Genomic DNA, 27030 nt, shown 5'->3' with positions numbered 1-27030 from the left:
CATTCTATGGGTCTGCTGTGTATCTCATTTCCCATGTTGGATCGTTCTCTCCCTTTATTTTATCAGCTAGTATTTGCAGACACTATTCTTGTTTCTGTGATCCCTTTGGTTCTTAGTCCTATCATTATGATCAATTGTGAACAGAAATTGATCACTGGGACTAGTGAGATGGCATTGGTACATGCCACCTTGATGGGATTGAATTGGAATCCCCTGGTATGTTTCTATCTCTACCATTTGAGGTAAGTCAGCTTGAGCATGTCCCGAATTGCACATCTCTTTCCTCTCTTATTCCCACTCTTATATTTAACAGTGATCACTTTTCAGTTAAGTTTCAGCACTTAAGAAGAATTGTGTATTGATTACAGTATTCAACCAAAAGTAATCTTTTTAAAAGATTATATGATAGAAAACATACATTATGATTCCATCTTCTTTCACTGAAATCCATGGTGGTTTTTGTATGTTAGTATTTTATTTTCCTTGTATAGTACTACATTTTTGTGAATGTGTCATGATACATTTAGCTGTTACACTCTTGATGGTTTTTTGGGTGGTTTCAACTTTGGAGCTCAAATTAGACTCGTAGGGATTCTGTAATAAAGGCCACAAAATAGGAGGCTCAAAACAATAGAAATATATTGCTCACAGTTCTGGGTAATAGAAGTCTGAAATCAAGGTAACAGCAGAGCTAGCTGCTCCTAAAATCTGTAAAAGAGAAATCTTTGTCTTTTCTAGCTGGTGATGTTTCTTGGCAATCTTTGGCATTCTTTGACTTGTAAATACATAACTAATCTTTGCCTCCACTGTTACCGTCTTCTATATATCATTTTATAAAAACAGCAACCATGGTGAATCAAGCAAGCACTCTATTTTAGTCATAACTCATCTTTACTAATTATATATTCAGTAAATCTTCCAAATGAAGTATCATTCTGTTATTACTTAAACATCTTTTTAGGGAGCACAATCCACCTAATACAGGACTACTATGAATGAAACCATGAACATTCTCTTGAAAGTCATTTTGTGTATGCAGGAATGAATTTTTGTGAGGTATATGTTGGAGTAGGATTTTTGAATCAAAGGAAATGCATATATTCAGATTAATTAGTTACTTGCTGGTGTTTGTACTAATTATAGTACTAGAAATAGCATGCAAGAGTTCTGATTGTCCTATCCTTTCCCAGACTTGGTATTCTTCATATTCATATTCAGGTGTATAGAATCATGGTATCTCAGATTTTAATTTATATTTCCCTTCTTATTAATAAAATTGAACTCTGCATCATAAGTTTATGGATCATTCAGATATGCCTAATCACTCTTCTTGCCTTTTCCTCTATCAAGTTCTCTGGTTTAACTTTCTTAATGATTTGTAGTCCTCAATACAGTAAGTGAATAATTTGTTTTTCTCATATATTTCCAGTAATTCAATCTTATAACTTGTGTTTTTATTCTTAATGGTGTTTATGTATGAATATGACATCTTTATTATGATGTGATTCAACTTTTTTTTCTTTTTCAGTTAGTAATGTCTTAAGAAACCTTCTATTTTTGTAAAGCTGTATTTATTTGAAAAGCAGAGTTAGAGAGTGGGAGAGACAGAGAGGTCTTCTGTCCACTCATTCACCCCCCAAATGGCCTCAACTGCCAGAGCTGGGCCGATTCTAAACCAAGAGCTTCTGCATCTCCCATGTGGGTGCAGGGGCCCAAGTACATGGCCATCTTTGACTGCTTTACCAGGCAATTAGCAGGAAGCTGGATCATAAGTGGAGAAAGCAGGAAGGACATGAACCACACCAAAATGGCATGCTAGCATTGCAGGTGGAGGGTTAACCTATTATGCCATAGTGCCAACTCCTAACAAAAATTTTTCTAATTCAAGTTTATCAATATATTTTTTTCTAGTTTTTCTTGTATCATTTTTCATGTTTATATCAATACTCGTAGTATGGTTCAAAGACAATATTTTTCCCATGTGGATGTTTAATAATCCATCACTATTCAAAAGTTTATACTTTGTCCACTGTTAATTTGTACAATCTTTTTTCATGTCATTTGGTAATACATAGGTAGGACTGTGTGTGTTTTGCGATCACATTAGCTCAATCAGGAGGGACTGTATGCGCTTTCTGTTTTATGGTCACATTAGGTCAATAAGGAATTGAAGTGTTTGAAAAATGGACCTCCATTTCTTTGAGGTCTTGTGAATATCTATCTTAGTCTACACTTAGGAGTCAATCCTTGGGTGATTCTGTTGAAATCCTGGTGTTATTGCTGGAGCTGTTCTTCCCTAGCTGGTGCTGAACATCAGCTTTTACCCCTCTAACACTATAATTGAGCTGAAATTTGACATAACTTTCAGTCTTTTAGCTACCTCTTCCAAATTAGTAAAGGCTTTCATGGATGAGTGACTGCAAATGAATTGCTAGTGTCCCTGAAATCTTGGCCCACAGAATCAGAAATTGTCACAGCTGTGGAAGCTCTGTCATGGCTTCAGATCTTTGATATTAAAAAATAAAATAATGACAAATAATCACAACAACTTAGTTTTATCATTACTATGTTCAAATAACAATTTTTTGTATTTTATTTTAATATTGGCCAGATAATTTTCAAAATGTTTCCATTAATTTTTAAACTTAATAGAAAGAGAAACAGACAAGAACTTTCATCTGTTAGTTTACTTCCCAAATGCCTGTGACAGCCAATATTGGGCCAGGCCAAATCCAGAAGCTAGAACTCCAAGTGGGGTCTGACATGAGTAGCAGAGACTCTAGTACTTGAACCATCAACTGCTGACACTTGTGGGTATACCTTAGCAAAAAGCCTAATGGGAAACAGAGGCAGGACTTGTACCCTAGCATTCTGGTTGTCCAAAGTGGTGACTAACTCACTTTGCCACAATGACTGCCCACATTGGTCTTACTGTTAGTCTAATTTTTAGCCTTTTCTAAAATGTGACAAAGGTATTAGTATTAATGGGAGAAAGGAAGCATAATAAAATTATAGTGCATGGAAAACTTATTTGAAAAAAATTCAATTTTAAATATGTGGGTGGATTACAATGGCGAGTGGAAGAGAACTGGAAGAATCAAATGGCTACAGTATCGACACAGCTATCTCCATCCATAAGCCCAAAAGACTGAGTAAAGGAAGAGGTTGCTGAAAACAGAATACACACAAATTCTACCTTTAGAAGGAGCATTCAATGCCAAAAAACACAACTATGCATGACAGCCTCAAAGGCAGAGAGCAAGCGTCCTGACTTCAAAATATTTGCTCTCTTTTTACTGTGTGAATTCTTCAAACACACCTTGAAATCAAATCACACAGTAGGCTATTGATGTCCATACAGGGCAGCTTATCAGGGCAGTGAGGGAAAAAGAAGGATAGAGTAGAACTGGAGAAAATGGAAATTATCTGACAAAGTGCCTATTTTGTAGTTTAGCTCCCACATTTGTCCTTTATTCAGGAGAAAGCAGCTGACCCTAGAACAGGGAATACATGAAATTCCATCATGTAGTAATATCAACTCAGTTACACTCTCATATGCAACCTAAAATGTCTGTCACATCCAATATTCCTTACATGATGCAATAGAAGGGGAAAAAGTAAAGAAATTATACAATTGAGTCATATGAAACGTAGCTGTTATCATTCTTTTCCTTGTTGATCACTGCTGTTGGAAATAAAAGTGGTCCTTTTCCACCACCAATTTCAAGTTCTTCTAGTCCTCAGCTGACCCAATCCTTCATTCTCATAGACTATATCTCCTTGGATATTGTCTTCATTGGATGCATTAAAATTTCTGTTGACTTATACCATCAAATATGGAGATACTGGAGGTATCCCAGATGATCTTTCTGGTTCTACAAACAGTACTCCTTGCCTTTTCTGCGTGTTGTACAGCAGTGACTCAACTCTATGTCTCAGATTAGACTCAATCTACAATAGTGATATCCTTCTATATCTATTGGTGCTGAAGACTGAAGAACAGTAGTCTTTAATTCAATTCATTGCAAGCATTCCTTTACCCGCTAGTAAAATCCTTTTTCCGTGAGTCACTAGGACTCCATATTAGCCGTAGGATTCAAAGATACAAAAAAATTATTCACCCACTGTTTATTAAGTATAATATCGATACAGTTCTAATTTTCCAGGTCTATTCATCTTGTATGAAAGATAGCAAATACCAAATCTTATAGGTGATCTCTTCAACACTGTTGACTAGTCAGTACTGAGACCACCTCACTATTCTGTATCAAGTATTCCTGAATGACAAAATACATTGTGGATCCCTGAATTCAAGAAACTTGTTTTTTATATACTTCGTTTTACCCCCCAAAAGTCCCTTCTTTAGGTAATGGAAGAGATTGAAGAGTGACCCCTCAAAATCTATGAACAATTGAGACATTTGAATATGAATTAATTTGGTGATAGGGACTTTGGTAAGAATCAAGATGAGATCATGCTGAATAGGGTAGGGTCTAAATCTAATGATATTCTTATCAAAGACTGAAAAGTACATAAGGTATAGACATTGCAATGTGAACATGGAGGCAGAGAATAGAATGATCCATATTCAACAAGGAATGCTAAGGATTGGAACCACTTCCAGAACAACCTATTCTATCATTACCTTGTTACTTTTGAGCATGTGTTAGCCTCTCTGATAAGTAAATTGTGCTTCTGTTTGATATGGCAAACCTATTGCATACATAGTATTTTGTGGTTTTGATAGACCACCCAGTTTATGTTGTAAATTTGAGATGTGTATTCACTTGATATCTTATGATTATTCTTAGTTTTTTTCTGGGCAATGTCAGAAACTAACAGCTAATTTCCAAAATGTTATTTTAAAGGAAGGACTTGACCTTAACCAAAATTTTAGGAGTCAGTGCTGAGATTTCCCCACTGTGGCCTTGCACAAATTCTATTGAAATATTTCTCTACAATAGATATCGCTAATTTCAATTGCGTTTGAGTCACAGGACCCACTCCATCCCACTCAAAATCTCAAAAACCCAAACAGAACCACAAATTTTTCTGTATCTTCCTTTGAAACAGTTAGTGTAGAGTGCCATTTATATCCCTTTAGAATGGATGTGTCTAACTCCTTAATTCCAAGAAACTACTGAGATTGCATTTCTGAGTATCTTAAGGTTTTTCCTCAGCTCCTAATTAAGTAATGCTATTTTAAGGACTTAATTTATTGGAAAGGTAGAGTGACAGAGAAAGGGAGAGACATTTTCCGTATGCTGGTTCAGTCCCCATATAGACACAATGCATGGGGCTGGGCCAAGTCAAAGCCATGAGGAAAGAACTCCATCTGGGCTGCAAGATTTTTGGATGATTCTCTCCCATCCTGAAACCGGGTCTTCCCCACACAGTCTGCAAATGCATACAACAGTCTTCTCTGAAAACACCTTCATATATTCCTGAAGAATCCATGCTTTTCCAATCACCTAGATATCCCTTAATTCACTCAAACTGACACCCAAAATTAACAATCACAAGGTTCAAGAAAGATAATTAGGTTCTAGAGCAGACAGTAACCATCTGGACAAAATTCAATCTATCCTGTGACATTTCATGATACTTCCTCAAAGGACTCTAGCCCTTCTCTTGGAAAAAGGACTTTGGAACTAAAAGCTAGTTTAATTCTCAGAATGAGTAAAAGCCCATAAATCATCCATCAGGTAATTCCAGTTAGGCTTTTTCTCAGATGATCTTGATTCTTCCTCCTCCTCCATCTATAAGAAGCAACACATTATCTGACTTCTAGTCTACTTACTTCTAGAGATATCTTAATAAACGTTATAGCAAATCTATGAGTTAAAAATTATTTATACAATTCTACTCCTCTGGCTTATTGTGGTAATTAGCCTATACCTTGTCTGTGACAATCATGAATCCCACTACTCTGGGGCCTCATTAAAATTGAAGTCAGGTGATCTAATTTCATAGCTACCTCCTAGCAAATCATCTTGTAGGACACCAATGGTCTCCTTACCAAGCACCATAAATGTGTGCTTTAATGTCTTGAAGCCAGGACTATGTTTCTGATACTTTCACCTAATAGGTCAGTTCCATCATTCTCATTTCTCTGATATTCTGAAAACCTTCTATATAAGATGCCACTGGTATACCTACATATACATACTGTAAACTGTGGGCCATCATTGGTCCAGAATACTTTCTACCAAACTAGTGCCATGCTTACTTATGTCTTCCACTCGACCCATTACTTTTCCAATTATAGAGAATACCCCATCAATATCAATAACTTTGGCTCCACTGAGTCTCATATTTTCTCTCTAACAGCCAGGGAATCTATTTCCCATGGATTCATCAGGATCCTATTAGTACTTAATAGCACAATTTTTAAAGGATCTTGTAGGGCTGGTTTTGTGGAACAGCAGGTTAGGTTGCAACTTGGAATGCTGGCATCTCATATCATCTCACCAGTTTGAGTACCCACTTGCTCCACTTCTGACCCAGATCCCTATTCATATGTTTGAGAAAGTACCCATGGGAGAGCCAGATGGGGTTCCTGGCCCCTGGCTTCAACCTCACCCAGCCCAGGCTGTTGTAACCATTTGGATAGTGAAACAGTAGATCAAGATCTTTCTCTGATACTATGCCTTTCAAATAGATAAGTCACATATCAGATAAAACATGATATTTGTCTTTTTTGGACTGATTTGTTAAGCATAATGATTTCCAATTGAGCCTTTTGCAACAAAATGGATGCAAATTCATTTTATGACTCAATAGTAGTCTATCATGTATATACCACATTTTCTTTATTCAGTCATCAGTCGATAGACATCTAGGTTGATTCCATTTCTTTGCTATTTTAATTGAGCTGCATTAATATGGGTATACAGTTAAATGTTTTCTCTGATACATGGCAAAGAATATGAAAAAATATGTAGGAATTAAACAGACATCTTGTGATATGATTGCTTTTAGCCCTTATTTATATTACTATGGAACTCTGGTCTTCCTACTTATTTGTTGAATATCATGGTTAGTGGTGAACTGTCATTATAGAGTGGATTGAAAGTAGGTCATTGCAAAAATGAAAAAAGGAATGAGTGTGATTGATGGAAGGATGAGGAAGGGAGCAAAGTATGGTTATATTCTTAGAACTGTACGTATGAAATATGTCCTCTTTATATTAATGGAGAACTAGAAAACAACTACTAAAAGCTCTTTATTTGATCAGCCCTTTGCTCCCAAGTATGATTACTACAAATGAGTTTCACTTAGGTCTGAAAGCAATGAATGAGGCTAAGTCTTTAAAATAATCAGCAGTAACTCTTGTATCATATAACTATTTTTATACAGAGGAGGGATGCCCCCATTGGGAGACATTTTGAGATGCAAAATATCATGAATGCTTAAATGTTCTTGGGGAAATACTTGTTGGTTTTTTTCCTCTGATGGGTTTTATCTTTTAACTATTTCTCTGTGGCTTAGTGGAGTATATGTTCTTTCAGTGAATACCCAGAGATGTGCACTGGGTATGGCCAGGAAGCTCTGGTCAGTGCTGAAGAGTGGGGCGAGCATCCAGGATGAAACCCTAGTTGGGCATGATAGATTTGTATTGTCATCAGGGAGAGAGTATGACCACCTCTGTTGGTATAACCACACCTTCACTTTCTCTCTTCCAAGATGACCAATGCCAAGGGCTAGTCCACAGTGGGTGCAATACTCACCTGCACTGCAGCATGAACCACACAAAGGATCTGTGCAGTCCTCAGTGTGAGGACAGATCCTTTTGCAATGACCCACCCCAGGGAGTTTGGGAGCTCTGAGCCTCTGGCTCATGACACAGTGATTGCCCAGAGACCCTATTGTAAGGCTCCCACATTAAAAGGATGAAGAGGATCTGCTCTGCCCCACTAGGTGGTCCTGTCCATAGAGAGGCTGAAAAGTTCTCTGAGCCAGCTGCCTCTAGGTACTCTGCTTTGGCGTTTTGAGCTCCAGAGCCTGTGATATGTTGAGAGGATAGGGGCCCTCAAAGTTCAGCAGGGGTGCCCAACTCCCTGTTAACCCTCCCAGCCAGACTCAGATTCTGTGGGGAACAGATTTTTTCCCTCTGGGAAAATTCCTGGATCATAAATGCACACAAGAGCTGCTATAGCCGCTAGTAGTGACAAAATAGTGCCTTTTCACCTCTGGTTTTTGGGAGCCCGTGTGGCAGAATGGGGAGAAAAAAACATGCTTTTTGGTTTTCTCGCTACCATAGGCAGGCACCCTGTCCTCGTTAGGGGTCCTGGTTGGACTCAAGGAGAGCATGTTCCACAAAGCTCTCCCTTTGGTGATATTACCAGTGACATGTGCTGCAGCCTGCTGTCACCTCATGCTTCAAAGCTAGTGCATACTAAGCTCCTGGGCTGTGTGGATCATGTGTTGTATCTGCACTCATTGCACATCTGCATTTTCCACACTGATCCATGCATATCTCTTCCTTCTGTAGAATTATCACTGCAGATTTCTCTCTATCTCTCTCCTGGAAATGTACTTCCTCTCCTTTTTTTTTTTTTTTTCCTGCTATTTTCTAAGTGTTCTGATACTACAGATTGACATCTCATTCCTTAGCTATTTTAGCTAAAAGTATTAAAGTATATGAGTATAAAGTATTATATGTACTTATATATAAGTATATGTACTTATATAAAAGTATATACTTATGTAAAAGTATATACTTATATAAAAGTATATAAAAATATAAAATATTCTAAAATATAATGTGGCTATGCACTAAAGCAGCTGTATTACTTTGCATTTCTTCCAAACAGATCTAGGCCTAGAACTAAGCAATATTTGTCTTAGAATTATAAAAAAAATGATTTGAAGCTGCTATAGAGAGCATGTGTCTCTCCATATATGCTGTTAATTTGTATTAATGGTTCTTATATTTTTTCCTTATGTACATTTTTAAGTTATAAATACGAGTTTCCAGGTGATTCCATAAACACTATTCTTGTGTTATTAACTAAGCTACTCAGGCCTTTGATCTCCTCATGCTTTGTTCTCCAAATGCATTTCATTTCTTGCTGGCCTGAGTGATAATTGGAGTAATCATGATACCATCATACCCCATAGGTTAGCTGTTTTCCATCTGCCTATGATGCATCTCCTCTTTTACCCAAGAAAGGAAGTTATCCTGTAGTTCTCAGATATATGACTAACACTTCACCAGAATCTAATATTGAGGGCTTCTTTCCTGAAGCCATTTCAATACAAATTACTGTATCCGTCAGGGAGTCAGCAGGAAACAGATGGCACACTCAAATTAGGATAATTTGGGGAGATTTTATTTACAAAGTGACTAATTACAAAGGTATGGATGAGGAGTGGGGAAACCACAAGAGATAATTCAGGTACCTGGAGCTGGGAGCAATAGCAGAGCTGTCACTAACAACCAAGAAGAGATTAAAGTGGGGAGGATATCCAGCCTGCCTACGGCTATATCAATTAGAGAAAAAGGACAAATCCCTTTCTGCCAACCTCATCTAGGACAGTGATTTCCTCTTGGTACTTTGTCTTCAGGTCTCAGTTCAAAGCTCGCCTCAATGAGTTTTCCCTGTTCAGTCTGTCTAAAGTAGTACCACCATCCCCCTCTACTCCATTACCCTCTACCCTGTTTTTATAATGTGCATCAGCTTGTGTGTTCTTCTAACCCTACTACACTCTAACATTCCAATACAATCCCACGATGGCAGGATCATGTCTAATTATTTTCATAGCTTCAACAGTCAGAAAAATATACATTGTATAAAACATAATCAGCAAATATTCAGTAAATTATATAGATGAAATAATTGAAAAGTGTTTTCAAACAAAGACTAAGGTTGGTAGTATTCAATTGGAGAATAGAAGATGAATTAAAGCAAATGATAAAAGAAATTAAAGTAGAAGTAGAGAATAGAGATAAAGGAGTTAAAAGGGCCGTGGGTCAAACAGGGGGAATAGAACAATTTATTATGGTATTGTAAATTATTTGGAAATTAGGGCTGTATTGAGAGGAAGATTATGTTCACTCTTGGAAATCTTTTAAGCTTGAGGCTTCCAAGTGAAATGTATTTAAGATATATGGAAATAAGAAAATGGCCTTTTAGGAATCGCTTCAGGAATCAACAAAATAGAAATTGTATGAGTGACAGCAGATATATATTTTATATGCTACAAATACTTGATGTTTTGTTCAAACCAAGCAATATTACTACATCAACCAACAGATACCCAGTGAAATCCTGTCTGCCCAACTTGACTTGTTAAAATAACAAGTTTATTCCAGAAAACTTCAAGATATATCTATTGATGTAGGCAGCAAGTTATATCATTCTTCTCCTGAACCATATTAAGATATGAAGTTAATGACATAAACAAAGAATATACATTTAGATACAATGAAGAATATACACAGTGAGAAAGGAAGAATATATTGAGTGTTAGGAAAATGGTGCATGCACAGTCTTATCTGTGGCGTGATCTACACCTGATTTACATTCTATACGCTGGTTCCCACCGCCATTGCTGAAAGCCAGGTAGCCACATTGCCCAAACTACCTGTGCCAAGCTCCACCCCCCAAACTAATGGGATTGGCTAATTCCTATCTCACTGCCCACCCTCTGGAAAAGGTATATCAGACCCCCTTCCCAGACACGTGACCCTTTTTTCCCTTCGCCGCCCCACCCCCTCCAGTCTGCTGTGTTTTCCCCAATAAACCCTTTCCCTTACTCCAGTGTTTGGTGTATTTTGTGACGGCCTAATAGAAATATATAACATTGGTTCCATGACTCGGATAACCTTACATTGGTGATCCAGCGTCCCCCAGTGCTCTGGGATCCTGGATTTCTGCCAGTCGCAAAACACACCCCCAGAACTCCTTCCACACCACCGAACACTCTGCAATTTCCATCCACACATTGGCCTTCCCAATTTTGAGGTAAGACACGAACAGGAATTCCTCACAGTGACTCTTATTTGAGTTGCGGCCTACTGTCATCTGCTTATCTGAGGCTGTTCGAAGTCATAGCACTGGACACGAGCCGCAACTCCTACTTAAGGATTTTAATCTCTACGGACACTGTGTCCAGGCAACAGTGGGTGAGTGATGACTCAACCTCTGTTCCCCTTTTCACAGGGTAGGCACTGGGCTCCAGTGGGCCCTTGGGTGATGACCCCGCCTTCTGCTCCCATTCCTCTGTTAATCAGATGGCCAGGACTTCAAGGGCGCTTGCTGTCCACTGATCTGACCTATTGAGTCACCATGGGAAATTTCTCCTCCTGCATTCCATCTGATTCTCCTCTTGGTTGCCTTTTAAGTAATATGGTCCCTCTCAAATTGGCCCCAGCCCTCAAGTGGTGACACCTCATCTTTCTCTGTAATCAAGTGTGGCCCAAGTATGACCTTGATGGTCAACTGGAATGGCCACTTCACGATACCTTGTTCCTTTCTCACTTGCTGATCTTTCACAGATCGAACAAAAATTGGGTTCCTTCACCTCTAACCCAAAGTTGTACATTAAGGAATTTTGCTATTTAACCCAATCTTACTATCTGACCTTTCATGATATCTTTATGATTCTCTATAATACCCTTCCTCCAGAGGAGCAAAGGCAAGTTTGGAAACAAGCCTGTCTCCATGCTGATGAGATCCTCAGACAGACCCTGCCCATCCCATAGGTGCAGTTGCAGTTCTGGAGCAGGATCCCAATTGGGATTATAACTCTCCCAGTGGTAAAACAGCCAGAAATCATTTTATTACCTGCTTGTTAGCTGGACTAAAGAAATCCACCAGAAAGGCTGTAAATTATGATAAACTGGGAGAAGTTATTCGGGATAGAATGGAAAATACCTCTGCCTTTTTGCAGTGCCTAATGCAGACTCTCCTCCAATATACCAACTTAGATCCAGAGTCTCCTGATGGCTGCAGCCTTCTTATGAATCATTTCTTTGCTCAGAGTTTTCCAGATACTAAGGAAAAGTTAAAGCGGCTTGAGAAGGGTCCATTAACTCCACAGGCAGAAATTCTAGAGGTGGCCTTCAAAGTATATAACAGGAAGGGTGAGAGAGCCTGAAAGGAAAAACTCCAGATGCTGGCCAAGGTTTTCCAGCAACCTGCTGCCTCCAGTAACCCTACTAACCGCAGGAACCCTGCTGACAGCAGGAACCCTCTGGGTCCATGCTTCAAATGTGGCCAGAAGTGTCACTGGGCCTGGATGTGTCCTAATCCCAGAGGCCCACCGGGTCCTTGCCCAAAATGCCACCAGAAGGGCCACTGATGAGTGGACTGTCCTCTTGTCCATCGAGGCAGTAGGCCATCCTCCCCACCTATGCCCTGGGTTGACATTCTAGGGCTGGCTACTGAGGACTGAAGGGGCCTGGACTCTCACCATTCAACTACGGCCATCACTCCACAGGATCCCAGGGTAACTGTGACAGTAGCAGGTAAGCCAATTTCTTTCCTTATTGACACAGGGGCAACCTTCTCAGTCCTTACCCAGTATTGGGGGCCTACATCTGCTGCCTCATCCTCCATAGTCGGGGTGGAGGGAAAGCCTTATAGACCCTTGCAGACTCCAAAACTGATCTGCATGATTGATATGATGCCCTTCTCCCATTATTTCCTTGTTATACCTCAATGTCCCACCCCCTTCTTGGGGAGGGACATACTCTATCGATTTGGTGCTCAGGTGGTTTTTACCCTTCAGCCTATGGCCGTGTCCTCCAGCTCACCTTTGCCTCCCTTTTTACTATTTCTCTCTCAAGATAACCTGGTCCTAGCCATCCTACCCAAGTCAGAACCCCTGTCCACAGTCAACCCACGAGTATGGGACACCAGCCACCCTACGGTGGCAGCCCACCATCCTCCCATCCAAATAAAGTTACAAAATTCTTCCACATTTCCTTCCCAGCAGCAATATCCTCTACCCCTTTCCAGCCTCAGAGGTTTAAAGCCTATAATCTCTAAACTCCTCCATCAGGGCCTGCTACGCAAGACTAGCTCCCCCTATAACACCCCAATATTGGCAATCAAAAAGCCTAATGTGTCCTTTCACCTTGTTAACGCAGCAATAGTGCCAATACACCCTGTGGTCCCCAATCCATACACCCTCCTTTCCTCTATCCCTTCATCCACATCTCATTACTCTGACTTGGATCTAAAGGATGCTTTCTTTAATATTCTCAGGACATCTTTGCTTTCACCTGGACTGACCCAGACACCCGAGTGTCCACTCACCTAACCTGGACTGTGCTCCCTCAGGGGTTCCGGGATAACCCCAGCCTGTTTGGTCAGACCTTGGCAAATGATCTGGGCACCATGGACCTAACACCCTCCTTTCTTCTCCAGTACGTTGATGACCTCCTCCTTCGCAACCCCTCAGAAATAGATAGCCAACGATAGACTGCTACTCTCCTCAACTTCCTAGAAGCCAGAGGTTATCGGGTATCCTTCACCAAAGCACAGCTCTGTGTGCCTTAGGTATCTTGGGGTTCATTTTACCCCCACCCTCAATTCTATCACTGTTGACAGAAAGCACTCATAGCTGACCTCCCACCTCCTTCTACCAAGGAAGAAATTCTTTCTTTTCTATGCCTAGCAGGATTTCTACGATCCTGGATTCCAAACTTCTCCTTCTTAGCCCGATCACTCTATGAAGCAGCAAAGAGGCCCCTCCAGGAGCCCCTTTTGACTCCAATTACCTCCCAGTATCATAAGCTCCAGCAAGCTATCCTACAGGCCCCTACCTTACACTTACCAGATCTCACATGGCCCTTCCTTGTTTATGTAATTGAAAAACAAGGAACAGCCTTGGGGGTTCTCGGACATCAACCTGGTCCCTCTTTTGCTCCTGTAGCCTATCTCTCAAAAACTTTAGATCCCACAGTTAAGGGTTGGGCACCCTGCTTATGAGTACTATCGTCAGCAGTGGTCCTAATACAAGAGTTAAAGAAACTCACCTTTGACTCACCACTTACTATCCTCTCCTCTCACCATCTATCAGAGCTTCTGACTTACAAAGGCCTTCAGTCTCTTCCACCATCTCATATTCTGGCCCTTCAGGTAGCGCTAATAGAGGACCCTACCCTCTCTTTTAAACCTTGCCTTCCCCTTAACCCAGCTACTCTCCTTCCTCCTCCTCCTCCATCTGCAGATTATCCAGTACCTGTCCACTCTTGCATTGAGACTATGGAACATCTATTACTTCACCCCTTGAACATCCAGGAGGGTCCCCTTGTTAACCCCACTCTAGTCTGGTTCACAGACGGTAGCTCTATCTTTCATGAGGGAACAAAAAAGGCAGGATATGCTGTGGTTTCAACCACCGACATTGTAGAGGCAGGACCACTCCCTTCTAATACTACTAATCAGCAGGCTGAGCTCTATGCTCTAACCTGTGCCTTTACGCTGACAAGAAACAAAACTATCACCATCTATACTGACTCAAAATATGCCTTCCATATTCTCTTATCCCACTTGGCAATTTGGAAAGAAAGAGGCCCTCTTACTACTAAGGGGACAGCCGTCTCCAATGCTACTTTCATAACCCCTCTCCTAGAGGCAGCCTGTCTTCTGACAAAAATCAGACTTGTCCACTGTAAGGCTCATCAGACATAATTCTGCCATCACTGCCGGTAATAACAGGGCAGATCAGGTAGCTTGTCAGGCGGCACTGTCCTCTTCTCCTTCCAGTGCATCTTCCACTCCACCTGTTATACTAGCAATCCGCCCCCAGGACCAGCTGTCTCAACAGCCCTCCACTCAGGCTATCTTATTCTATCTCCACCACTTGTTTCATCCCAATGTCTCTTCCCTATTATCAATTTGTCAAACAGTCTCTTCCTCTCTCACCAGAAGATGCCAAATATCTTCAACAACTCACCTCTTCTTGTTCTGTGTGTCAAAGGACAAACCCTAACTCTAACCTCCATCCTCCACCCTTCCCTTCTCATCAGGCCAGAGGACACCTGCTGGCCTCTGACTGGCAGGTTGACTTCACCCATATGCCCAGAGTGAGATGTTTTCAATATCTCTTGATGTTAGTAGATACCTTCTCTGGGTGGGTCCAGGCTTTCCCTACTACTAACAAACAGGCACTAACAGTTTCCAACATCCTACTTCAGAAGATTATGCCCCGTTTCGGAGTTCCTAGCTCTCTGCATTCAGAAAATGGTCCTGAATTTACATCTCAGATAACTCAGCTGATGACTAAGGCGCTTAACATCCCTTGGTATTTCCATATCCCTTACCACCCTCAATCTTCAGGAAAAGTAGAAAGGGCAAATCTTACGCTAAAAATACTCTGAATAAACTTTCCCTTGAGCTTCAAATGACTGAACTAAACTACTTTCTCTGGCCCTGCTCTGTATAAGGGCCCTTCCAAGAAAACCTCTCACTATTTCGCCTTTCAAACTGATGTACGGATGTCCCTTGATCCCTCCAACTGTACACTGTCAATCTCCACTCCTACCATCCCATCTACTCTCACCTCTCCTCAGGCATCTCCGATCAGAGCTTGGAAATATATAGACACCTACTGCCCAGCTCCAAGTCCAACTACTTCAGACAGCTCTCCTCCCATCACAGTGGGAGATGAGGTCTTCCTGTCCTCTTCACACCCCTCCTTACCCCCCCACTCCTACTAAACTACAGGCTAAATGGACCAGACCTTACTGGGTTATTCTCACTACTCCTACTGCAGCAAAGTTACAGGGAATCCCTCACTGGATCCACTTCACCCACCTTAAGCATTCCCCTCCCCCTCATTATACAGTTACTCCCACAGGGCCACTCAAAGCCAAGTTCACCCAGACTCAAGCCCCATTGCCAACCGTACCTGAAAGCTCAGACCCTCCTGTGGTTAATGAACCCACCTTGGAGAAGCAATAATCATCCAGCCATCCACCAATTCCAATACCGGCTAAGTACTGATCCCCTCTTATATCGCTACCAGCTCTTCCTACAACTCGTGTGGGAAGAGTATCAGACACACTCCTTACCCATTGACCCCTCTCGGCTCCTTTTGGATATTGAAGACTTACACTTCCAGGGAACCTTCTCAGACTTAACTCCCTCTGAGATCTACACTTTCCCATACCTTCTCCTATTATCTCACTCCCTCTTTTATACACCACGATGAATCTCTCAATAATCTCATTCCTTCTGCTCCTCTCTGTCAATCCCACATCTACAGCAGCCCCCGGAATACATTATGCATGGCAATTTCAGATATACGCCACTTCCACCCCATCCAAACTACTCAATGTGACCTTTTGCCCCACCACTGGCTGTGCAGGCCCAAGCACTCTGTACTTCAATTTTGCTCAGGCCTGCACACATAACTATTATGACTGGGCAAGATATAGTTTACCTCACCTCATAGCAAATCCATATTATTTTTGCCTAACTTAGGATAACACAGGCTCATATAATGATGACTATTGGAAAGGGTGCTCTCCATGGTCCTGTAACTATTACCATACTGATCAGGGACAGGGCCTCCCCAGAAAATAATTTTATAAGGTCCTCTCCCAGGAAAAACCCTCTCTAAATAGGAGGCCACAGATAGGCCTTAACTACTGGACCCAACCACTCTTAGCCGTCACCGTAATTGACCCCCACCTTCAGGTCTGGCAAGAGGGGGTCAAGGGATCTGTCACTTTGTATAGAGGAAATAACCTGCGAGATCCCCATGGGACCATAAAAATTATCAGGATCTATACTCAACTCCCAACAGCTCCCATGGACATGGTGGTTGATATGGTAAAGAAATCCTCTAAACACCTGTCCCAGCTAATTAACCCAGCCAAACCTCCCCTAACATGGCTACACCTTATCAATCTGTCTCTTGCCTTACTTAATCAACTACACAACTCTACTTTACCCCTGGCTCTTTATAAACAACAATGCTTTATATGCACTCCTCTTCAGGAACCTCCTGTTGTGGCTACCCTACTTATCAATATTCCCGCTTCTAGGAACTCCTGTACCCCTACTCCTCAGAGAACCATCAGTCATCTTCCTTTGCATTCTGGAGGCCAGGACGCAACGTGCTGGATACCCACCATAACAGAACAATCTAACGGGATTTGGCCAGTTAACATTCCTTGTGTTATGTATTAACATAACAGTTCCTTCTCTAGCCCACATGGAACCTCATTTCTCTGTAACCACACCCTGTACACTTGTATTAACCATTCTACACCTGGCCCATGTGTGTTGGTGATATTCTCTCCCCACCTAACATTATATGACTACTCAGAGTTTCTTTTACAGGTTAATCCCCCTGTCCACAAGAAATGAGCAGTCCTCCTCCTGGTCCTGGTTGGAGTCAGCCTTGCAGGTTCTCTCTCTTCCGCGGTGGTCTCAGGAACTGCTCTGGGCCACAACATTATGTCCATCAACCGGTTCCAAGAGCAGCCCCAGCAATTACAAGAGGAGGTCTCTAGGTCCACTGAAACTTTAGCAGACACCATTGGAGGCCTCCAAAGGCAGATTACCTCACTGGCAGGTATAGTGTTACAAAATAGACAGGCTCTGGACCTTATAACAGCTGAAAATAGAGGAACATTTTTATTTTTCTGGGAGAACAATGTTGCTATTATGTTGATCAATCAGGGCAGGTAAAACAAAATGTTAACCAGCTCCAACAAACTGCCACCTCTATAAAGCAGTCTGCCCTTTGGTCTGGAGAATCTCTACTTTCATTTCCCTTATGGAATCCACTGGCCACTTGGTTAATGCCATTCCTAGGACCATTGGCTGCTATTCTAACCCTGTCTTTTGTACTACCATGTCTGTTCAAGTGTTTACAGGAGCTAATCATGAAGGAACCAAAGTCTTCACCAACCAGGCTGTCAACCAGATGCTGTTGCAGGGATATACTTGGCTCCCCACCCAGGAGATAACAACTTAAGACTCATTCATTGACCCGGGCCAGCAGGAAGCAGCTATAGAAGACAGACCATCGCCCCTTCTACCCTACTGGACTTTTGGGCCAATGTAATCCCATACAATGTGTGCTTTATAAAAAACAAAAGGGGGGAATGTTAGGAAAATGGCGCAGGCACAGTCTTATCTGTGGCACGATTTACATTCTATACCCTGGTTCCCACTGCCATTGCTGAAAGCCAGGTAGCCACATGGCCCAAACTACCTGTGCCAAGCTCCACCCCCAACCTAATGGGATTGGCTAATTCCCACCTCACTACCCATCCCCTAGAAAAGGTATATCAGACCCCCTTCCAAGACATGTGGCCCTTTTTTCCCTTCACCGCCCCACCCCTCTGGTTTGCTGCAGTGTTTTCCCCAATAAACCTTTTCCCTTACTCTCCAGTGTTTGGTGTATTTTGTGATGGCCTAATAGAAATAGATAACATTGAGTTAGAATACATTTCAGCATTGTGCTAGGTTTCACTTAACATCTCATTGTATCCTCACAATAGCTCCTGGTTCTAGAGATTATTGTGAATTTGAAGATGTTTCAAATGTAGATGAGAGAGGTTAGGCAAATTTCCTAAGGTCATTTTGCTGCTACAGCTGGAAATTTGATTCCAAGTCACCACAAGCTATTTGCCACTCACAGCTCCTGCACATGAAAAGAAAGGACATGAGCCCTTATTCATTAACTACGGATTATCTATGAGGCCAGGGAACTTTTTCTTATAGGACAATGGAGAGCTAACCTACCAAAAATTTAGTTTGTCTCCTCCAGTGTATATGCTGACATTTTAATAGGATTTCACTGTTTTATTTGCATTTATTAAGTTAGTGTTATAGGCTTAGACTCATTTCTTATTGAAGAATGTATCCTTCTTGTCATTTTCCTCCTCCCAAGCACTTGCTTATTTTCCCCTGGCTATTTCTTCCTGCTGTCCTCTATGCCTTTGATTGTACTCAACTTTACCAACAGCTTCCCATAGTGACGTGGGGATGTGGACAGCTCTGTACCAGAACTCTTTCCCTAGGCAGACAAAATGGAAGGGTGACAGAATAATGTCTAGAGTTAGAACATCATTCAGAATGTAGATCATCTGCAACACATTTTTGAAGTTCTACCCACTGAATCATTTATAATATGTAATACAGCTCCTTACCAATTAGCCTTTAATTATAAGCATGATTGACAGATTGCAAAGGGGCATTGGGCATGCACTCATAAATATGGTCATTCTGTTCCTTGCAGAGTTAGTGTCATAGGAGATAAAAATAGACATGTGTGGGAGGCATTACAGAAGCACAGGTGAGGTTATTCCTTCTTGTGGTATTGCAAGACATCTTCACAGACGACATGACACATGGACTGGGTGTTGAAGGATGATTAACATTTGACAGGTAGTTGTGCAGTGTAGGAAAAGGCAAAAGGATGGAAAACTGCAGTGAGGTAACTATTTTTGTAGATGGAAGACTTGCTTGAAAATCCAAAGTAAGAATTAAAATTACTGCCTAGACTGTCCTAATCAGTGTGGCTCTGGTTATGACACAATCCTGGCTGCTTTATAGATTACTGAGCACATGGATACTGATTTTGTAGGAGATTGTGAACCAAATATATTTTAAACTGTGAAATGTATCATAACTTCCCCTTATAGTAAGATGCATTTTGCTGAAAAGTTAAAAATTTATGTGCCCCAGATTTATCTTTTTGTGTCTGGAACTTGAGAGACACAAAGTTTCTTTGGTATAGAAAAAAGTCCAATAGGAATATGAAACAGCCTTGGGGATTTCACCTTGTCATTCTCCTTCCACTCATTCCTTCATGGACTGGCAGTTTTCATGACCATGGCTAATTAGCTATCTTCTTGGTGAGATCTTTACCACTTACTCCACTGGAAAGCAGATTATGGCATCACTGATATTCTCTAGGTCTAATATTCTTGCTCATCATCACCCCCTAAATAGAGTATCATTTTGATTACCTTCCTAGTGAAAACACTCAACTATTAGTTACAAAAGAATAGTTATCCTTCACGTATATTCTAATTGCCATGCATTACCTTTCACTCTGTAAATGCTGCTTGGAAATATGGCTCCAGCAGGTAGTTACTGGGAGAATTTACAGCATGCTTTCCAGAAACCTATAAAAAAGACGAATCTCACTTTGGTAGACTTTGGCTCTGCTTTTTCTGGGTTGTCTGTATTTTATATGTTCTATTTTGTGCTTTGTGATCTGGAGTATAACTCACTAAGGTAGTGGTTTTCATATGATTAAAAATGGTGTGTAGAAAGAAGAAAATACACCAATGCTGTGCTAAACTTGCCTAACATTGACATTGGGATGGCAGGGCAGTCTGTTTTGGCCTGTCAGAATCTGATCCCATTTTGTGGAAGCTGCTCATGAAACCTGTGCGTCTAATACCTGACTTCCTTAATCCCACGTTTTTAATGTTCTATTGAAGGTATACAAATGTCATGTGTACAGATTCAGGAATGTAGTGATACTCCCCCCCCCCCACATTCCCATCGTTTCTCCTCCTTCCTCCTCCTTCCTCTCCTATTCCTTCTCAATTTTTATAGTTCATTTTATAAGATTAACCCTACACCAGGGAAAGAGTTGAACTACTAGTAATAAGAAAAAACAATGCTCAGGGCTGTAAACAATCATTGAAGCTCAAAATGTCAATTTACTACTATGTATTTATATTTTTGGTACTCTATCACAGATCAAGGAAAATGGGATATTTGTCTTTTGGGAATGACACTTCACAAAGTATAATGGTTTCCAGTTGCATTCACACAGATTTCCAGTGTAAAAAATCCTCAGTGACAGTTTTTTAATGCCATAGCTGTGTGATGCAGCTGTGAGAATTGGTACATAAAAGTGGCATGTAGTTAAGAAACTTGGAAAGAGATGTCTACAGGCAACATTATAAATCTTGAACATGTTCATTTAGAAGTTCATGATTACAAGCAGGGTGGATAGAATGCCCAGCAACATTTACCTAAGTCCTTGTTCCCTAATCTGTGGAGCACCTTGAGACTTGGCACCAGCAGGAGATGAAGAATAAGGCAGAGCTGTAAACCACTAGAGTACTAAATGCTCTTAAACACAGAATCCTGAAGCAATAGTCTTTAAGGTATTTTCTATATAATCGGTAGCTAATTACAAAGCAAACTACAGAAAGTAACCACGCATTGAGTAACCACACATGATAAAAGAGACTTTGCAGAATGGATTCAGGAATGCCACTAAATGAACAGTAGTAGTAACAGTAAACTCAGGAGGTAGATTTGATTTTCAGACTTGACACTATTTTCCACATCTAATATTCAGCTGACAGGAGACATGTAAAGAAACAGGAAAGTTTGAGCAACATAAAGGGAAAAATGTGGGAGAGTGGGCATTGTAATATAGCACAAATTCCATAGATGAGTGCCTATATTGAGCCTAGCTACTCATTTTCTCATCCAGATTCCCCATAATTTGCACCCTGGGAGTTAGCAGGTGATAGTTCAAGAATTTGGTTCCCTATCATCCATCTGGGAGACCTGGATTGCAGTCCAGACCCTGAACTTCAGCCTGGTCCAGCTCCCCAGCTCTGGCTATTGTGGACAGACCCAGAAAAACAAAAGTAGATAGGGTGCCTGGGTAGCAAATATTCCCTACAGGAAATACCGAGAGGTGTCCTTTAAACAGGAATGAAGGGATAGTAGATAATAAATCACAGCCTTGTGAAGAAATAGCACTGGCAGCAGTAACTACACATGTAAAAATAAACCATATTTTATGTGTATTTTTTTTCTTGTTACTTGCATTTTTTTCTGTATAATTTAAAACCCAGCTGGATAAAAATAAGTATAAAATTGTGCTTGCAGTATTATAACACATAAAGATATTTTATATGACAATAATAGCACAAAGGAAGGAGGAGCAATCAGAACTTGATAGAGTTAAAGTGGTTGTATACTACTGAACGTAACTTGGTATTAGGCAAATCTAGGTTGTTATAAATTGTTAATTTTAATCCCCAGTACAACCATAAAGAAAGTGACTCAAAATTTTAGAATCTACAAATTAAGTGAAACACCTGAAAACACCCATTGAACATAAAATAGAGGAACAAAGGAACAATAAAAACCCTGAAACAACCTGAGACCACAGGAAAATAGTAGCAAAGTGACAAAAGTAAATCCTACTTTATCAGTAATTTCATAAATGGAGTGAACATTACAATTTAAAGGCAAATACTGGCAAAATGGACAAACATATGAAATCCCCTAATCAACTCTCTAACTTTGGGTCTGGTGAGTAACTTCAAGTCTTACATTTTTCCCTTTACAAGTAATATATCAGTAGGCTTTTGTGAAGATTGCAGAATTCGTGGAACATGTGGTAAATGGTAATTCACTGTGAATATATATCATTGCCATTATCACTGTCAACAGTAGGGACTGAAGAACTAGTAAAAAAGGTGACCCAAGTGACAAAAACATCAGTCAATTAAATGGAAGGTTTTTCACTTCCTTCCTTGTGTTTGCTTTGGGTTAGTTTGCTTTTATTTTTCTTGCTGTTTAAGATGGAATATTGGTTTTTTTCTTTTTCTACAGAAAGATCTCAAATAGTCATTTACAATCATATAAGTATTTCTTTAGTTGTATATTACAGTTTTGAGGTTTTTTTACTTTTGTTGTATATTACAGTTTTGAGTTTTTATTTTTGTTTTCATAAAGTAGTCTTCAAAATCCAAAATATTTTATTTAATTTTGAGCTTGTTCCAAAGCTTGTTTCATCACTTTTGCTTTATTTTATCTAAGCAAATGCAAGAATCACTTTTCTTAGTAGATAAAGCTAATTTTCCTGCCAAAAATACTGAGAATTTAATTTTTTCTGTAAAGCTTGTTTCATTCATTAGTACATGAGGCAAAACTTCTGCAGCTTGCCTGAATAACTAGTCAAGAGCTATTTTATGCTGAAATGCCAAATTGTTAATACGAAGGCATCTTATTCTGTCACCATGAAAAACAATATATTCATATATTGTTTCTTCCTCGAACCCCTGGGTGCTGTGAAGTAAACTATAACTTGGATAAGAGAATTTGTGCTATTTTACCTCCAATATAAATTGAAATGAACATTATAAAATCAGTTGCTGTAGTTTGTAACCTAAAACTTCCTTTTCATTTTATAGATTTTCAAAAGTTTCAAATGCCTCCCTTTATTTTTCCAAATCTGTTCTTACCCTGTTCTTCCTATACTGACATAGCAATGCATATTTTACAGTTTATAAATTTCTTTGATTAAACAGCAAGTTATTATTTCTTTCATTTCAGAATAATCTACCTATTATGAATATTATTCTGGATTTTTGTTGTAATCCTGTTCCAGTCTGCTGTTGATATCAGTTTATTTGCTTTTATATTTCTTTTTTGGTCTTGCTTTTCTCCTGTGTTAGGCTTCTGTCAAATGAATATGACAATTAAACTTACCTTCAGATTTTTTGTTTTGTTTTGTTTTACAGTAGGAAATGATCATGGTCTATTGTGTTAGTATGTGGAGAGATATTTGAGTTGTCAAATGTCTTTCTTTATTCAATCCCATTGAGGCAATGCTGATTTGGAAGTAACTTGAAATTTGGAATGAGACATGTAAGATGACTTAAAGTAGACAATTTTCTTTTTTAGAGTCACTCCATCAGTAAATTGCTTTTGTGCTGGGGTTTTCTTTGTGTGATATAGTATCACCAATTTTGAGAGATTACCTAAAAAGTAAATGAAGCGAATACGAAAACACTATAAATGGTGGTAAATGTTTATTATTAGCTGAACTATCTTTAATATATTCCCCTGGAGGAAAGAAAGGGTCTGACATATGGCTAATGAAATCAAGATGGCCTAGATTGGGGAATTCCTTGGAAGCAATTAGGTCTTCATTTTGTAGCCTATGAGAAAAGTTGCTAATGTTCTACTTTTAGAGGCAATGTAAAGGAAAGAACAGAAGATATTAAATACTTTATACTGAATTTCTGTGTTTTCTGTTGACTTGTTTTAATCAATGCAATCACCACTTTCCTATTTCATCACATAACCAGTTATTGGAACTGAAGTCCCCAGGGCTATGATAAGAATGAGGAATGAAAACATATTTTTCAACAATGACTGGGTCCAATTTTGCTCTCCATTCATATTCTTAACAAGAATTGATAGATTCAAATTTTGCACAATGTAGCAATGGCTTGTATTTAGATAGCTCCTGATTTGAAAGATTCAACTTTTCCTTTAGGTAGTATTTCATTTATTCTACCAACAAACCTGTGAATTATTAAAAATAAAGAGGGCGTGGGTAATAAAATAGTATTAGCATCCTATGATACATGCAGGAAGTCTAAGAAAAAAAAAGAGCCAACTAATGAGGCTGTTTGGGGAAACTTGAGAGATTATGTGTGTGGCCTTCCAGAATTGTATAAAGGTCTTCCTCCAGTCTGAAACATTTTCCTTGCCTGTGGATCAAGAGCCCCCACTGCCTGTGCTGGGCAGAGAGACTTGTTTGGGGAAAATTTTCACCTTTATTGGGCTTGATGTGTATTCCTAAAGTGTTCTACATTAGTATGCAGGTCATATGGCATCTAGCCAACTCCACTCCTGTACCTGAGACTTGCCCTGGAGAAGGGGTGCTCGATACTGAAGGTAATGTTGCCCTAATTCTTCTCTGACTAAAAGATGACTACATCCAGGGCCGGTGAGTCATGTTTTCCTTGGCAACTTTGATACCTGCACACCATGCCATGAGTTGACATCCTGGGACTGTTGCTCTGGGTGGTAAGCATTACTATGGGCTTTTTTTTTTTTTTTCCTACTTCACACAGTGGAACTCCATCTCTGGAGGTGGTAACGGGTGTCCTTTGCTAGACATCCTGTGGATCACTGTGTGAGCCACACAAGTCATTCTTGCAGACCTTGGTGCTGACATTAACAACTTGAGATGTGATACATTTGTTACACAAATTCACTTGATTTATTTGAAAGACAACGTGACAGAGAGATCTTCTATCCACTGTTTTAGTTTCCAAATGGTCACAGCAGCCCAAGCTAGGCCAGATCTAATTCAAGATCCAGTAAATCCAGCCAAGTCTCCCACATGGGTGGTAGGAGCCCAAGTAGTACTTGGACTTTCTTTGGCTGCTTTCCCAAGCATGTTAGCAGGAAACTGGATTTGAAACAGATCCACCAAGACTCAAACTGGCACTCTGATATGGGATGCCGGAGTTGCAAATGATGGCTTAATCTGCTGTACCACAGTGCCAACCCCTGGTACAATATTTTTCTCATGGCTTCCTCCTTATTGCTTGCAATTCATATTTCTACTTATAGATAAAGAAAAGTGACAAATTAATCATTGGTGTTGCTAAAAGTTTGTCTTTTAAAGCACTGTTGAATTTTCTTTTTCTTAGGTATGTTGCAAAAGTATTACATGTGAAGATTAGTTTTAGCATTTTTTTTTACCTAGAAACTTCTTACTTAAGGTATACAAACTTCATGCATTTCATAAATACAAATTTAGGAATATAGTTATTCTTCCCACCTTACCCTCACTCCCACCCACACTCTAGATGCAACCAGAAAACATTATACTTAGTGAAATAAGCCAGTCCCAAAAACATTCTCTTTTCCTATTCAGTCAGCTTTGTTAAAGATGCTTTTTCATAAACAATCAAGGAAGGTAGTTCAGATAGGACATGGGCAGGCAATCTTTAACAGTATATAGCTACTTTCAAACTCCCTTTTTCAATGGGCTACCATAATCAGCCACTGTAACACCCTGTGAAATGTATATTTGATTCTATGAAGAGGGGAAGTTTAGAGTAACTGTTGATATTTCATGTTTAGCATGTTGTTTAACAATGTCTCACAAGGCTGACTCTGACTTACAGGGAATGAAATGAAAAAGGCAGAATTATCAAATCTAAAGACCCACATTCTAGAAGAGGAACAATTACTCTTTTGAGGGATGCCAGATTTAGAGTATATTGCCCTTAGGAATGTGTGTTCTGTGGATTTCAATCAAATATGAAAATCAACTCCACCAGAAGTAAGGGTTCCACAGTGTGAGAATCTAGAGGCTATCACAGAATACTTCCTACTGGTCAGTTTAGGGCCCCTTCTGAATGGGGTACATGGACACTCGAATGCTATTTTGCAAAGACATATTGATGGTTATATATGCACTTTTAAAATGTTGTGAATTTCACCTAGTATTTCTTTTGTAAATAAAAACATGGCTATGGTATAATTCATGAATTATTTCATTATTTCCACTTGCTCACAGTTGTGCATGTATGGCTTTGACTTTAACAACATATACTTTAACAAGCTAGAAAATTGAGCTAACTGTTTCCTTTATGCATTTTTTCTTTATTAGTCAATATCCTGTCAGTAAAACTAAAGCCATTGTTGAGAAAGCTGGCTGAGAATACTGGGCATCCTGGAAGAGACAAATGGGCAGTGAATTAACTCAACTGTTGACATTTCCAATAAACAGGAGACACCTGCCCTTAGGGTACAGGGAGGAGGCACCATAGCCATTAAAGACTGAAGAGGGGCCACATGGACAGTACAGTAATTACAGTAGTGGGGCTTCCACTTTGCTGGGAAAAGAAATTGTGTCCTACTGTGAAAGTTAGGAATTCTTGGGTGGGTATTTGACCTAGTATTTAAGTGGCCAGTTAGGATGCTCACATCCCATTTCGGAGGGAATAGGTTTGAGTCCTGGCTCTGCTCCTGATTCTGGGTCCCTACTAATGGGAATTCTAGAGACAGCTGGTAATGCATAAACAATTGCGCTCCTGCTATCCATGTGGAGACTTGTATTGAATACCAGCTCCCAGCTGCACCCTGATCATCCCTGACTGTTGATATTTGAAGAGTGATCCAAGAGATCAGATCATCAGATCTCTCTCTCTCTCTCTCTCTCTCTCTCTCTCATGCATGCACTCTCAGGCTCTCTGCCTTGAACAAATAAATGAATTAATAAATAATAAATGCAATTTCACAAAGTTAGAAATTC

At 39.9% G+C, this 27030-nt stretch overlaps 1 long non-coding RNA gene across 3 annotated transcripts in view; it reads left to right on the top strand.

The window, feature by feature from the left end:
* The window catches only part of LOC149127468 (uncharacterized), a 70124-nt gene extending 51760 nt beyond the window's left edge, over positions 1–18364 (top strand). The window contains exons 2-4 of one of the 3 annotated variants that reach the window (XR_016231615.1): positions 12383–12475; positions 17307–17541; positions 17837–18364. This is a non-coding gene — a long non-coding RNA (uncharacterized LOC149127468). Of the gene's footprint in view, positions 1–12382; positions 12476–17008; positions 17258–17306; positions 17542–17836 lie in introns of those variants that run through there. The other 2 variants (XR_016231614.1, XR_016231616.1) reach the window with 2 other exon arrangements.
* The last annotated feature ends 8666 nt before the right edge of the window (positions 18365–27030 follow it).

This window comes from Oryctolagus cuniculus, chromosome 3, assembly GCF_051225735.1.
Source record: "Oryctolagus cuniculus isolate XC-2025 breed Fujian yellow rabbit chromosome 3, ASM5122573v1, whole genome shotgun sequence".
Taxonomy (NCBI): domain Eukaryota; kingdom Metazoa; phylum Chordata; class Mammalia; order Lagomorpha; family Leporidae; genus Oryctolagus; species Oryctolagus cuniculus.
The sequence above is the reverse complement of the archived record's forward strand: the minus strand, read 5'-3'. Positions and strand labels throughout refer to the sequence as shown.